The following is a 14,184-nucleotide window of genomic DNA, read 5'->3' as shown; positions in this document are numbered from 1 at the left end:
TGAACAGCTCTGGTGGACATTCCTGCAGTCAGCATGCCAATTGCACGCTCCCTCAAAACTTGAGACATCTGTGGCAATGTGTTGTGTGACAAAACTGCACATTTTTAGAGTGGCCTTTTATTGTCCCCAGCACCTGTGTAATGATAATGCTGTTTAATCAGTTTATTAATATGCCACACCTGTCAGGTGGATGGATTATCTTGGCAAAGGAGAAATGCTCACTAACAGGGATGTAAACAAATTTGTGCACAACATTTGAGAGAAATAAGCTTTTTGTGCGTATGGAACATTTCTGGGATCTTTTATTTCAGCTCATGAAACATTGGAGCAACACTTTACATGTTGCGTTTATATTTTTGCTCAGTGTATTTGACATTTCTATCTTAAAGCATAATTGAGAAATAATTAATTGAAGTTGGAATATTTGTGACATTTTGGCATTACCCAGGCCTCCTTTAACATAGCATAACGTTTAATTTGTAGGTGCTACAAAGCAATACATTATTTGCTTGCACTGTTATGTGAGCAATATTTTCTCTGCTTTTATGCATTCAAAATGGTCGCCCTCTGCTGGTGATTTGCAGGATGTGCCATGATACAAGTAAAAGGAGAGATGTGATTGGTTACCTTGACTACTATGCCAATATCTTTACAACTAGCAGAGATCCCACTCTGGAACATGGATATGTCCGTAGAGTATATTATGTCCAACAATATATAAACAATATTGGTTTCAATATTAATGTTGATATTTCTCAATATTCATTAATTCATGTAAGAAATGTTTTATTTAAATACAAACGCTACTAATATTATATAGCAAAAAGTAAAGCTTCATATGACATTCATTCTTCCTTTGTAGCACATACAAATTAAACAGTATGCTGTCTTATAAGAGCCTGGGTAGGTAAAGACAAAATGTCACAAATTTGCTAACTTCAATTAATTACTTTTCAATTATGCTTTAAGATACAAATGTCAAATGTATGTCAACAATCCTTCCTCCAAAGGACCATTCTATGGTCTTGTTTTGTTGTAGTTTTATGAGGAATCACCCAATAGGGTGAGACATATCAATCAGGCCATAGCCCGTTAGTGAACGGAGAGGAGAGGCTGAGTAAGTGCGTGTGTGTGTGTGTACATGTACATGTCTGTCTGTCTGTCTGTCTGTCTGTCTGTCTGCGTGCATGTGTGTGTCTGTCTAAGTATGTGTGTGAATGTGTCTCCTGTTATTTGTCTTGAGTGAGAGCAAGCCGGCTGGAGTACTCAGAAAGGCTATTGGGCTGGGGACTGGGGTGACACCCAATATGGACATTGTTGTGCGTTTTTGTGAGCTGAAATGTCTGTTTAGCGACATATTTCCTGAATTAACATTTATCAGATTCACAGGCTTTACTATCACTCTTTCTTCATGTTTCTCTCTCTCTCCCCTCTCTCTCTCCCTCCCTCCCTCCCTCCCTCCCCTCTCTCTCTCTCTCTCTCTCTCTCTCTCACTCTCCTTCCCTCCATCCCTGTCTCTCTCACCCTCCCTCCCCCCTCTTGCTGGCTGAGTAGAGGCCAGTTGAGGTCATGTTGAAATATGTGCAGGTTTGTTTGTGCATGTTTCCTCCCTCTACTCCCTCTACTCTGGCCTGTCATAGAACATATAGCCAGTATTACCCTTGAGAAACTGCAATGTTGTGCGTTTTTGTGAGCTGAAATGTCTGTTTAGCAACATATTTCCTCAATGAACATTTATCAGATTCACATGCTTTACTATCACTCTTTCTTCATGTCTCTCTCTCTCTATCTATCTCTCTCTCTCTCTCTCTCTCTCTCTCTCTCTCTCGCTCTCCCCCTCCCTCCCTCCCTCCCTCCCTCCCTCCCTCCCTCCCTCCCTCCCTCCCTCCTCTCTCTCTCTCTCTCTCTCTCTCTCTCTCTCTCTTCTTCCCTTCATCCCTGTCTCTCTCACCCTCCCCTCCCCCTCTCATTGGCTCTGTAGGACAGTAGAGGCCAGTTGAGGTCACGTTGAAAGATGTGCAGGTTTGTTTGTGCATGTTTCCTCCCTCTACTCTCTCAAGGTGCTGGCCTGTCATAGTTTAACTTACCGCTCTCTCTTCATTTCCTTCAGGGAATGTGCCTCAATGTGCCTCCAAGTCAGCAGTGCAAATAGCCTGTAGTCATAACATTATGCTAGCTCTTCCATACCCTACTGCCTCTTCAGCCATTACTGGAATGACTGCAAAACAACATAGCTGTAGCTGTGCATGATTCAGGAAGAAGGCTATTAGACTGTAATCTCCTAGTCCTCCAGTTGCTAAGAGTGTGAAGCTAGCAACACCAAGGTTGTGGGTTTAATCCCTGCCAGGATCATCAATATTGTTATGTCCCACCGCAGCAGGAAATACTGTATGTTTCTCATTAACAATAGATTATACTATAGTATCCATGTAAACCCCACTTCAGGATCAGCATCTGAGTAGATTTGAGCGAGCAGCGAGTTGTAACAGTTGTACAGTTACTACCGTAATGTGTCATGCATTCATCAAGCATGATTCTGTCCGAGTTTAACACTGGTGTCAGCATATGAAATATGATCATGTGACTGGATGGGCGGCTGTAACTGTCTGTCAATGAAATGTGTTCTGTTGCCATGGGGCCCCCCCGTGTTCTGTTGCCATGGGGCATACCAGAGTCTCCACATGAGACCTGGACGGAGTCTGATGAGAAAGTGAGAAAAATGATCACTGAAAACCTGCAGATGGATCATAGGAAGATTAAGGTGGATCGCTCCCACAGGTCTGGAAAACCTGTAACCAGTCCAGGTGACAGACCCAGGCCGATAGTGGTCAAATTCCTAAGGTTCAAGGACAAGATGGCTGTTCTGGAGAGAGCCAAGAACTTGAAAGGAACCAACATCGTCCTCAACGAGGACTTCTGTGGAGCTGTGCGCCAGAGAAGGAAATAACCTATCGCAGCTGTGAACTCTGCCAGAGAGTGTGGGGACGTTGCTTACATCCGCTACGACAAGTCCACCCTCCTTCCCAGAAGTCTGGGAGGAGTGGGAGGAACCTAGCATCTGAGGCAGCTCAGTAGCTTCAGCCTAACATCACACACACACACACACACACACACACACACACACACACACACACACACACACACACACACACACACATCACAAACACACACACACACACACACATACACCAACTGACTCTCAAAAGTTCCTGATTAACTGACTCTAAACAAACAATGTTTTGATTTTGATTTTACTTATTTTTTCCATCATATATGTATGTCTATCTCCAATAAGCTACCCAGGAAAGGTCTAAGAATAGCCCATATTCATATACAGTGGGGAGAACAAGTATTTGATACACTGCCGATTTTGCAGGTTTTCCTACTTACAAAGCATGTAGAGGTCTGTAATTTTTATCAAAGGTACACTTCAACTGTGAGAGACGGAATCTAAAACAAAAATTTGATCACCTACCAAACAGTAAGAATTCCGGCTCTCACAGACCTGTTAGTTTTTCTTTAAGAAGCCCTCCTGTTCTCCACTCATTACCTGTATTAACTGCACCTGTTTGAACTCGTTACCTGTATAAAAGACACCTGTCCACACACTCAATCAAACAGACTCCAACCTCTCCACAATGGCCAAGACCAGAGAGCTGTGTAAGGACATCATGGATAAAATTGTAGACCTGCACAAGGCTGGGATGGGCTACAGGACAATAAGTAAGCAGCTTGGTGAGAAGGCAACAACTGTTGGCGCAATTATTAGAAAATTGAAGAAGTTCAAGATGACGGTCAATCACCCTCGGTCTGGGGCTCCATGCAAGATCTCACCTCGTGGGGCATCAATGATCATGAGGAAGGTGAGGGATCAGCCCAGAACTACACGGCAGGACCTGGTCAATGACCTGAAGAGAGCTGGGACCACAGTCTCAAAGAAAACCATTAGTAACACACTACGCAGTCATGGATTAAAATCCTGGAGCGCACACAAGGTCCCCCTGCTCAAGCCAGCGCATGTCCAGGCCCGTCTGAAGTTTGCCAATGACCATCTGGATGATCCAGAGGAGGAATGGGAGAAGATCATGTGGTCTGATGAGACAAAAATAGAGCATTTTGGTCTAAACTCCACTCGCCGTGTTTGGAGGAAGAAGAAGGACGAGTACAACCCCAAGAACACCATCCCAACCGTGAAGCATGGAGGTGGAAACATCATTCTTTGGGGATGCTTTTCTGCAAAGGGGACAGGACGACTGCACCGTATTGAGGGGAGGATGGATGGGGCCATGTATCGCGAGATCTTGGCCAACAACCTCCTTCCCTCAGTAAGAGCATTGAAGATGGGACGTGGCTGGGTCTTCCAGCATGACAACGACCCGAAACACACAGCCAGGGCAACTAAGGAGTGGCTCCATAAGAAGCATCTCAAGGTCCTGGATTGGCCTAGCCAGTCTCCAGACCTGAACCCAATAGAAAATCTTTGGAGGGAGCTGAAAGTCCGTTTTGCCCAGCGACAGCCCCGAAACCTGAAGGATCTGGAGAAGGTCTGTATGGAGGAGTGGGCCAAAATCCCTGCTGCAGTGTGTGCAAACCTGGTCAAGACCTACAGGAAACGTATGATCTCTGTAATTGCAAACAAAGGTTTCTGTACCAAATATTAAGTTCTGCTTTTCTGATGTATCAAATACTTATGTCATGCAATAAAATGCAAATGAATTACTTAAAAATCATACAATGTGATTTTCTGGATTTTTGTTTTAGATTCCGTCTCTCACAGTTGAAGTGTACCTATGATAAAAAATTACAGACCTCTACATGCTTTGTAAGTAGGAAAACCTGCAAAATCGGCAGTGTATCAAATACTTGTTCTCCCCACTGTATGTAGCCTTAGAAATAATGTTCATGAAATCAAAAACTTGCTAACGTCGGATAACATTCATACACTAGTTATCTCTGAAACTCACTTAGATAGTTCCTTTGATGATACAGCAGTAGCAATACAAGGATATAACATCTACAGAAAAGACAGGAATGCCTATGGGGGATGTGTTGCTGTATATGTTCAGAGCCATATTCCTGTACAGCTTAGAGAGGATATCATGTCAAATGTTGTTGAAATGTTGTGGTTGCAAGTTCAGCTGCCTACTCTAAAGCCTATTCTTTTGGGGTGCCGCTATAGGCCACCAAGTGCTAGCAGTCAGTATTTGGATAATATGTGTGCAATGCTTGATAGTGTGTGTGATGTTAACAGAAAGGTCTATTTTCTGGGTTAACTGGACATTGACTGGTTAGCAACTAGTTGTCCTCTCAGGAGGAAGCTTCTAACTGTGACTAATGCCTGTAACATGACCGAGGTTATCACTCAACCAACTAGCGTGCATACCATTAGTGTCGGATCTGTGACATTCACTTGTGTTGAAAATGAAAACAAATTATGTTGGTCTGATGTGTATGAGGAAGTGAATCCAGATGCAGCACTGGAAGTATTTGTATAACTATTCTTGTCAATTGTTGACAAGCATGCACCTGTTAAGAAATTAAGTGTGAGAACTGTTAGAGACCCCTGGCTATATGGACACTCAATCATTACGCTATTTTCTATTGGTAAATTTACAAACATATATAATGATAAATAGACTTGAAACTTGTATCTCATTATGGTGTATGGTGAAATAAGTATAGCAAGTTATAATTGTAATGGCTTAGCTGATAATAACAAAAGAAGAACAATATTTACATGGCTCAAAGAGAAGGAATATAATATCTATTGTATACAGGAAACTCATTCAACAATTCGAGATGAAGTAGCGTGGAAAAAAGAATGGGGGAAATATACTTCTCCCATGGGCAAAGAAATTCAAAAGGGGTGATGATATTAATTAATAGTAATTTCGATCCGAATGTGCAAATTGTACAAATAGATACACAAGGTAGATGGATTATTTTAAATATGTTATTGGACCATAAACATATATGGCTCATTAACCTTTACGGACCAAATAATGATGATCCACAATTCTTTGACAATATATATAATAAATTATCAAGCCTGCAAGCAACTCAAGACAATATTATTATGGTGGGGGATTATAATACTGTTTTAAATAGCTCAATGGACCGTAAAGGAAATCACACCACAAACAATCACCCACATGCTCTTAAGGAAATTGTGAATGTCATGGATACATTAGAACTAGCAGATATATGGAGGCTTAAATATACTGATCTAGTGAGATATACATGGCGGAGACTGAATCAAGCTAGTCGTCTTGACTTCTTTCTTATCTCATTCTCGTTGGCACCAAAAGTAAAAAAAAAAGTGTTGATAGGGGACAGAATGCGGTCGGACCATCATATAATAGGCATATACATTACTCTTACTGAATTTACACGTGGGCGAGGATATTGGAAATTTAATCAAAGCCTATTGGATGATAATTTATTTATAATTAGAACAAAGGAATTTATAACTGACTTTTTCCAACATAACATAGGTATAGCGAATCCCCTTATTGTATGGGACACCTTTAAATGTGCCTTTAGAGGCCATTCAATTCAGTACTCATCTCGAAAACAAAAACAAAAGCAATTTAGGTCAAAAGAGTTTATACTAAGAAAGGAAATAGAAAGTCTAACAGAACAGATAGATGGCAATAAAAACTGTAACATAGAGGCTCAGAATAAATTAGAGGAAAAACAAAAAGAAATGGAGAAACTTATTCAAGAAAGATCAAGTGTAATATGTTATAAAAATAAAGCAAACTGGATGGAATATGGGGGAAAATGCATTTTTTTTTGTAATCTTCAACATAGGAATGCTACCAAAAAGAACTTAATGAAACTGGTTACAATTGACGGAGTCACCCATAATTCACCAAATGATATTTTGAAGGAAGAAACAAAGTACTTTAAGCATATGTTTTCTTTTCAGTCGCCTCCATCTCCTCTAACTGAAGCTAATTGTAGAGATTTTTTTTCTATTGATAATGTCAAATTAACAGCCACACAGAAAGACTCATGTGAAGGTGAAATTACAGAGGAGGAACTTCTGGATGCAATTAAAGACTTTAAGTCTGGGAAAACTCCAGGGTTGAATGGCATACCAGTCGAGGTATACCAAACCTTTTTTGATAAGAGGACCGTTATTAGCATGTTTTAACCACTCCTATGTAAATGGTAGATTATCTGACACTCAAGAAGAAGGTCTGATCTCATTATTACTGAAACAGGATACAAGTGGAAAATATAAAGATCCAGTCCATTTACAAAATTGGAGGCCCCTTACACTTCAGTGTTGTGATGCAAAAATCCTAGCAAAATGTATAGCGCATAGAATTAAAAAGGTATTGTCGGATATTATTCATTCTAATCAGACAGGTTTTTTACATGGAAGATACATTGGAGATAATATAAGGCAAGTATTGGAAACAATAGAACACTATGGAAAATATGGGAAACCAGGCCTGCTATTCATAGCAGACTTCGAAAAAGGCATTTGATAAAGTTCGACTAGGGTTTATATATAAATGCCTGGAGCATTTCAATTTTGGAGAATCTCTTATAAAATGGGTCAAAATCATGTATAGTAACCCTAGGTGTAAAATAGTAAATAATGGCTATTTCTCAGAAAGTTTTAAACTGTCAAGAGGAGTGAAACAAGGTTGTCCACTATCGGCATATCTATTTATTGTGGCCATCGAGATGTTAGCTATTAAAATCAGATCCAATAATAATATCAGAGGATTAGAAATACAGGGCTTAAAAACAAAGGTGTCATTGTACGCTGATGATTCATGTTTTCTTTTAAATCGACAACTAGAATCCCTCCACAGCCTCATAGAGGATCTAGATACATTTTCTAACCTCTCTGGATTACAACCAAATTATGACAAATGTACTATATTACGTATTGGATCACTAAAAATAAAAATTTTACATTACCATGTAGTTTACCAATAAAATGGTCTGATGGTGATGTGGATATACTCGGAATACATATCCCAAAGGAAATAAATGATCTCACTTCAATACATTTTAATAGAAAGTTAGCAAAAATAGTATAAGATCTTACTACCATGGAAAGGAAAATACCTGTCAATTTGTGGAAAAATCACCCTGATTAACTCTTTAGTATTATCCCAGTTTACCTATTTGCTTATGGTCTTGCCTACGCCTAGCGAACAGTTTTTTAAATTATATGAGAAAAATTTTTAATTTTATTTGCAACGGCAAGCCAGACAAAATTAAAAGAGCATATTTATATAATGAATATGAATTCGGAGGACAGAAATTATTAAATATTAAAGCATTAGACCTATCACTAAAAGCTTCAGTCATACAAAAGTTATACTTAAATCCGAACAAGCAAATTAGTAAGACTGTCTCACCCAATGTTCAAGAAAGGCCTTTTTCCCTTTATTCAGATTACAACCTCTCACTTTCAGTTATTTGAAAAGGAAATAATCTCCCAAATGTCACTATTTCTAAAACAAGCCATAGAAAGTTGGTTGCAATTTCAATTTAATCCTCCAGAAACGACAGAACAATTAATGCAACAAATATTGTGGTTAAATTCAAATATACTAATTGACAAAAAAACGTTCTTTTTTGACAGAATGTTTAAAAAAGGTATAATCTTCGTAAATGATATCATCGGTAGGACTGGTGGAGTTATGTCGCACATGCAGCTGACAAAAACATATGGAAATGTCTGCTCTATCCAAAATTACAACCAAATAATTGCAGCCTCACCGCAAAAGTGGAAGAGGAAAGTGGAAGGGGGAGAAAGTAAGGAACTTGTCTGTTGGCCTTGCATTAAAGAACATAATTGGTTAAGGAAAACTGTGATAAATAAAAAAGTATATCAGTTTCACTTAAGGACCAAAGGATTGACAGCCGTCCCATATAGATTGCAAAATAGTTGGGAAGAGATCTTTGACGTACCGATCCCATGGCATAGTGTTTATGAACTGACACGCAAAACGACACCGGATTCAAAAATTAGAATCTTTCAATTTAAATTATTATATACAATTCTTGCTACCAATAGAATGTTATTTATATGGGGGATACAATCTTCCCAGCTCTGCAGATTTTGCTGTGAAGAGACAGAATCATTAGATCATTTGTTTTGGTTCTGTCCATTTGTAGCTTGTTTTTGGACACAGGTCCAGGAATGGCTAAAGGATTGCAATATTTACCTGGAACTAACTAACCTGGGTGATCTGAAAAGTCATAGTCAATCAATCAATAATATAATAATACTTTTAGCAAAAAAATTATTTTTAATTCACAATCTGTAGAAGCAATGAGAATAGAAAGGTTCAGAACTTTTGTAAAACATCACAGTACGGTTGAAATATATATGGCAAATAGAAATCCTATATGGATGGTGTTAAGAGATAGATGGGAGGTATTGAATAGAGTTGAAGGATGGGACTAATAACAAATAACAACAAATAATAACAAAGATAGCTAATAATGTAAGCATACTGTGTCCATAATAAGTATATAGGTTGTATGTTGGGAGCTTTTGGGAAAGAGCACAGTTAGAAAGATATGGCATATAGAAGCAAACCGGATGGACATCATGAAAATGATCGGAGAGGTTGAGAGTAGAAGAAGTTCAGGAGCAATAAAAAATAAAATAAAAAAATGTATATATAATAGAATTATTGTAAAATTAACTCTGTCCAAAAGGTGTAGATAGTAAGTATAGACCGGAAGTAGAGGCCTGGGCATTGTTGTTCACTAATTTACTCCAAGTAGGGAAAGGATGGTGGGGTTGAAAAGTAATAAAGGGGAGTATATATATAAAAATAAAAATAAAAAATAAAAAAACATGGGGGATTGGAAGTGATGCAGACAATTACATTGATAGAAGATACAATCTATCTGCAATATTAAGCTGATCCATCCCCCCCAAAAAAAGGTAATAATAATAAAACAAAAAAACTAACAAAAACAAAAAAGTTCAGCTGCCTACTCTAAAGCCTATTATTTTGGGGTGCCGCTATAGGCCACCAAGTGCTAGCAGTCAGTATTTGGATAATATGTGTGCAATGCTTGATAGTTTGTGTGATGTTAACAGAGAGGTCTATTTTCTGGGTTAACTGGACATTGACTGGTTAGCAACTAGTTGTCCTCTCAGGAGGAAGCTTCTAACTGTGACTAATGCCTGTAACATGACCGAGGTTATCACTCAACCAACTAGCGTGCATACCAATAGTGTTGGATCTGTGACATTCACTTGTGTTGAAAATGAAAACAAATTATGTTGGTCTGATGTGTATGAGGAAGTGAATCCAGATGCAGCACTGGAAGTATTTGTATAACTATTCTTGTCAATTGTTGACCAGCATGCACCTGTTAAGAAATTAAGTGTGAGAACTGTTAGAGACCCCTGGCTGGATGATGAATTGAACAATTGTATGGTTCAAAGAAATTATGCAAAAGAGGTGTCAAACAAGTCAGGCTGCTGAGCTGATTGGTTGACATACTGTAAATTGAGACATTTTGTGACTAAACTTCACAAAAAGAAGACGAAATGATATTACCAAACCAAGATAAATGACATAAAACACAATGGAAAAATACTTTGGAGTACCTTAAATTATATAATGGGCAGACAACCCAATTAATCTCCATCGTTCATTGAAGTTGATGGGTCATTTATAACAAAACCTTTCAATGCTGCTTATCATTTCAATAACTTTCACTAGTAAAGTGGAAAAACTTAGAAGTTAAATGAAAACGTTGAACAGTGAACCGTCATATTGTTGTATAAAATATACAATAATGAAAGAGAAGGATTGTTGTATTTGGTCAAGTAAGTGTGGGAGGGGTGGAAAAACTATTGTTAACCATCAATAATGATAAGCCACCAGGTATAGACAACCTTGATGGGAAACTATTGAGAATGGTAGCAGACTATCAAATCAAATCAAATTTTATTGGTCTCCTACACATATTTAGCTGATGTTATTGCGGGTGTAGCGGAATGCTTGTAAAGTTCTTTCCGGCTGTATGTAATAGCACAAAAAAACGTTCTGGGCTAATAATGTAAGAAATAACATACAAAAAACTAAATACTGCCAGTAATATTGCCACCCCTATTTGCTATATTTTCTTTAACCAGGAATGTGTGTGTCCACATGCGTGGAAGGAAGCTAAAGTAATTCCACTGCCTAAATAATAGTAAAGCACCCTTTGCTGGCTCTAATAGCCACCCAATCAGTTTGCTGCCTGTTCTTAGTAAACTGATGGAGATAATTGTGTTTGGACAAAAATAAGTTAACTACTGACTTTCAGCATGCATATAGAGAAGGGCACTCAACCTGTACTGCACTGACCCAGATGACTGATGATTGGTTGTAAAAAAATGATAATAAGATAATAGTTGGAGCTGTATTGTTAGATTTCAGTGCAGCCTTTGTTGTTATTGATCATAAATTGTTATTGAAGAAAATAACTTGCTATGGCTTTACATCACCTGCCACCACATGGTTGGAGAGTTATTTATCCAATAGAATCCAGATAGTGTTCTTCAATGGAAGCTTCTCTAACATCAGTGCGGTGTCCCTCAGGGCACATGCTTTGGGCTGTTACTCTTCTTTATTTTTTACAAATGATTTACCACTGGTCTTACACAAAGCTAGAATGACTATGTATGCGGATGATTCCACACTCTACATGTCAGAACACAAAGCCAATGAACTCACTGAAATTCGAAATAAGGAGTTACAGTCAGTATCAGAATGGGTGATTAATAATAAACTGGTCTTAAATACATCTCAAATTAAAAGCATTGTATTTGGTTCAAAACTTTCTCTAAGACCTAAACCTCAAATGGAGTTGTGCATAAAGGGTGTGATCAGTGAGCAAGTTGAGGAAGCTAAACTCCTAGGTATGACATTGGATGGTCAATTATCATGGTCAAGTCATATTGACAAAGTTGTTGTAAAGATGGGGAGTGTTATGTCTGTTATAAAAAGTATGTTCAGCGTTTTTGGAACACAAATCAACTGTACTAGTTATTCAGGCTCTGGTCTTATCCCATCTTGATTACTGTCCTGTAATATGGTAAAGTGCAGCAAAGAAAGACCTAGCAAAGCTGCAGCTGGCTCAAAACAGAGCAGCACATCTTGCCCTTAACTGCACATCAACAACATGCATGCCAGTCTTTTCTGGTTGAGGGTTGATGAGAGATTCACTGATTCTCTTCTAGTTTTTATGAGAAATCTTACTGTGATGAACATTCCAGATTGTCTGAATAATCCAATAACATACAGCTCAGACACCCATACATACCCCACAAGACATGCCACCAGGGGTCTCTTCACAGTCCAAATGAATTCACAGCAACGCACAGTATTATACAGAGCCATGATCACATGGAACTCCCTTACATCACCAATTACTCAAGTAAATAGCAAAATTATCTTAAGAAATTGGATAAAACAACATCTGTGAATGACACACACACAAACACATGCACACACAGACACAGTATGTCACACTCTAACACACACAATCTACACACACATTATTCTTTAGTTGTATTATTTGTATATTGTTTTATTTTACATTTTTGTGACTGTTCTTGTCTATCAGTGTATCAGTGTTGTGTTATTTGTCGTGTTTTAAATTTTTGTGTAGACCCCAGGAAGAATAGCTGCTGCTGCGGCAAAAGCTAATGGGGATCAGAATAAACCAATAAACCAATGGGGATGCTCCCGGGCATTGTAAATATTGTTGTGGACGTTGACCTTACACTCTAAAAAGAAAAGGTTCCTGGAGTATCCTTTAGGGGTTCTTCAAATTGAAACGGTGGGGGAACACCTATAAATTCTTCAAAGAACCCCTTTTAATGGATGCTCGAATAACCTTTTGAAGAGCCTTTTGGGTTCATTTTTGAACTACCCCCCCTCAGTTGTTATTATTATTAATAATAATAATACGCATAACAATAACAACATTAACACAATATTTTAGTTCTGTGTTTATTATGATTTTAGTGGCAAAGCAAAATTAAAAAATCCAAATATCAGGTAAACTCCCAGCAGAACTCCCAAAGTCCAATGGGTATATCCTCTGGCATGTTGATGTTAATGTGTCGATGTTCTCCATATCCATAGCCAGAATGATTTTGCAGTGCATGGTGATCGAACAGGTTTTCTGTTACATTCATCAGAGGTGTAGGGAGGGTGAAGGCTGTGAATAAAAAAAAATATATTATACAGATGATTAACAAAACATGCACACGACAGTATTCATACCTTAGTTTTTGTGGTAAATGTGAATGAAGAAAACTATTTTGATAATGGTTTTCATACACATACCTTGTCCATAATGTAGAGGCCTATGGGATTTTCATTGACGAGGTAAGGAAGGAGGATGGTAAATGTGATCTACATAACATACCAATACCAATTGACATACCTTTGTATGCCTCCCTGTCCGTATACCTGCAGACACAGACACAAAAGTGAGCAGTTCAGTCATCTGCACCCAATACAGCTAGCCTTCAATGTATTCTTATAGCCTACATATTCTTACCTCTTTGTTGATTGATATCCATTGAATTGCACAAATATGAAAATATAGATATTATCATCATAAAACAATATCAATTAAGATCATAGAAGAGCTGCAAAATCTGGACCCCTACAAATAATCTGGGCTAGACAATCTGGACCCTTTCTTTCTAAAACTAGCCGCCGAAATTGTCGCAACCCCTATTACTAGCCTGTTCAACCTCTCTTTCGTAACGTCTGAGATCCCCAGAGATTGGAAAGCTGCCGCGGTCATCCCCCTCTTCAAAGGGGGTGACACTCTAGATCCAAACTGTTACAGACCCATATCCATCCTGCCCTGCCTTTCAAAAGTTTTTGAAAGCCAAGTTAACAAACAGATCACCGACCATTTCGAATCCCACCGTACCTTCTCCGCTATGCAATCCGGTTTCCGAGCTGGTCATGGGTGCACTTCAGCCAAGCTCAAGGTCCTAAACGATATTATAACTGCGGTCGATAATAGACAGTACTGTGCAGCCGTTTTCATTGACCTGGCCAAGGCTTTCGACTCTGTCAACCACCGCATTCTTATTGGCAGACTAAATAGCCTTGGTTTCTCAAATGACTGCCTCGCCTGGTTCACCAACTACTTCTCTGATAGAGTTCAATG

Source organism: Coregonus clupeaformis, chromosome 9, assembly GCF_020615455.1.
Source record: "Coregonus clupeaformis isolate EN_2021a chromosome 9, ASM2061545v1, whole genome shotgun sequence".
In the NCBI taxonomy this organism is placed as follows: Eukaryota; Metazoa; Chordata; class Actinopteri; order Salmoniformes; family Salmonidae; genus Coregonus; species Coregonus clupeaformis.
The sequence above is the reverse complement of the archived record's forward strand: the minus strand, read 5'-3'. Positions refer to the sequence as shown.